Genomic DNA, 2,724 nt, shown 5'->3' on the forward strand with positions numbered 1-2,724 from the left:
AAAACTTCTGAAAAGAGAAACGTGGGGTGTAAATGAAAAATACTCAAAGTATATCATCGCTGATTCCACCTTACTCTTACATTAACTTCCAATTTTCCTCTATGCTGTAACCATTTTGAGGGATCCTTTCATGTTCATCTTTATATTTCTGGCAACCAGATCTATGTCAGCCCCATAGCAATCATGGGTATGATAATGTAGGTCTCCAACACAATTAAGTCCAGCAGAAGACAGAACCAACTTTGACATGATGAATGAGGCCATGTCTCAAACATGTTCATCAAAATGTCTGCAATTTGGAGTTTTTTGGTTATTATTTCTCCAGGTCTACTTTCAAGAGCTCATATCAACAGCACACTTATGTCTGACCTTTTTTGTGCTCAAATTCTTTCTGTCTTCCTTTTCCTCATGAAGTCCAGCATCATCAGCTGTTAAAATTGTCAAGGTTTGACACATTAAATCAGTGATCTTCTAACTTCTTTCTCTCCCGCATCCTAAAAGAATTTTGAAAAACTATTCCCTTATACATTTTCAAGTAGACACCTAAAATTTTTCATCATCCTACAGCTCCGAAGTCCCAAGCGGTTCTGAACCTAGTTCTGCGTTCTCCCGCTCCTTCTTTCCTTCAACATGACAGATGCTGCTGTGTCCTTTTGCCAAGGACTTCCTGGCAGGTGGAGTGGCGGCGGCCATCTCCAAGACAGCGGTAGCGCCCATCGAGCGGGTCAAGCTGCTGCTGCAGGTGCAGCATGCCAGCAAGCAAATCACCGCAGATAAGCAATACAAGGGCATTATAGACTGCGTGGTTCGTATCCCCAAGGAGCAGGGAGTCCTGTCCTTCTGGCGCGGTAACCTGGCCAATGTCATCAGATACTTCCCCACCCAGGCTCTCAACTTTGCCTTCAAAGATAAATACAAGCAGATCTTCCTGGGTGATGTGGACAAGAGAACCCAGTTTTGGCGGTACTTTGCAGGAAATCTGGCTTCCGGTGGTGCCGCTGGGGCCACCTCTTTGTGTTTTGTATATCCTCTTGATTTTGCCCGTACCCGTCTAGCAGCTGATGTGGGCAAAACTGGAGCTGAAAGGGAATTCAAAGGCCTCGGTGACTGCCTGGTTAAGATCTACAAATCTGATGGGATTAAGGGCCTGTACCAAGGCTTTAATGTGTCCGTGCAGGGTATTATCATCTATCGAGCTGCCTACTTTGGTATCTATGACACTGCAAAGGGAATGCTTCCAGATCCCAAGAATACTCACATCTTCGTCAGCTGGATGATCGCACAGTCCGTCACAGCAGTGGCTGGGTTGACTTCCTATCCATTTGACATTGTTCGTCGCCGCATGATGATGCAGTCAGGGCGCAAAGGAACTGATATCATGTACACAGGCACGCTCGACTACTGGAGGAAAATTGCTCGTGATGAAGGAGACAAAGCCTTTTTCAAGGGTGCATGGTCCAATGTTCTCAGAGGCATGGGTGGTGCTTTTGTGCTTGTCTTGTATGATGAAATCAAGAAGTTCACATAAATTATTTCGTAGTCTTTCCCCCTCCCCCGTGAACAGGCATGTTGTATTATGTAACATATCTTGAGCATTCTCGACAGACTGTTGGCTGTCTATTTATCAGTGGCAACTTTTTACTGGTTGAAAATGGGGAGCAGTAATATTCATCTGACCAGTTGTCTCTTGAAGCCATTTCCATGGTGATGGTGGGACTCAATTATATTTTTTATTTCAGTCACTCCTGCTAAATGACAAATTTGAAGAAATAAAAAATACCTGAAATATAAAAAAAATAAATAAATAAATAAAATTTTTCATCATAATTTGAAGTAGCTTCAAAATATGTTCTTTCTAGCATATATAAATATTTATTGTTAAGTACCCTGTATTAACTGGATGCTAAATGCCCAAGAAATTTGATACCCATTCTCACCCATTTAAATATCTACAGACAAGCTCTTTTTTAACAACTGGAAAACTTATATCATTTCTTTTTCTTCTTGATCTCATATTTTCCCCAAAAGAATGTTATTTTTTAAGTATATTTTATTGATTATGTTATAGTAGCCCCAATTTTTTCCCTTTGCTCCCCTCGGCCCAGAACCCCCCTTCCCTTTAGTAATCCGTCACCTCTTAGTTCATGTTCATGGGTTGTGCATATTAGTTCTTTGGCTTCAACCTTTCCTATATTATTCTTAACTTCCCCCTGTCTATTTTGTACCAATCGATTATACTTCTTAATCCCTAAACCATATCCCCATTTCTCCCCCTACCCCCTCTCAGCTGATAACCCTCCAAAGGATTCCCATACCTATGATGCTGTTCCTATTCTGGTTTGCTCAGTTGGGTTTTGTTTTTATTATTTAGATTCAGTTGTTGAGAGTTGTGAGTTTGTTGTCATTTTAGTGTTTATAGTTCTGATCTTCTTTTTCTTAAGTAAGTCCCTTTGACATTTCATACAATAATGGCTTGGTGATAATTAACTGCTTTAGCTTTAACTTGTCTGGGAAGCACTTATCTGCCTTTCCATTCTAAACGATAGCTTTGCTGGATAGAGTAATCTTGGTTGTAGGTCCTTGATTTTCATCACATTGAATACTTTTCTTGCCATCCCCTTCTTGCTTGCAAAGTTTCTTTTGAGAAACCAGCTGAGAGTCTTATAGACACCCCATTTGTAGGTAACTCTCTTCTTTTCTCTTGCTGCTTTTAAGATTCTCTCT

At 40.9% G+C, this 2,724-nt stretch overlaps 1 pseudogene; it reads left to right on the forward strand.

Moving 5' to 3' along the window:
• Nucleotides 1-615: 615 nt before the first annotated feature.
• Nucleotides 616-1,575, forward strand: LOC150001765 (ADP/ATP translocase 2 pseudogene; annotated as a pseudogene).
• The last annotated feature ends 1,149 nt before the right edge of the window (nt 1,576-2,724 follow it).

This window comes from Furipterus horrens, unplaced genomic scaffold (genome assembly GCF_987537825.1).
Source record: "Furipterus horrens unplaced genomic scaffold, mFurHor1.1.pri manual_scaffold_9, whole genome shotgun sequence".
In the NCBI taxonomy this organism is placed as follows: Eukaryota; Metazoa; Chordata; class Mammalia; order Chiroptera; family Furipteridae; genus Furipterus; species Furipterus horrens.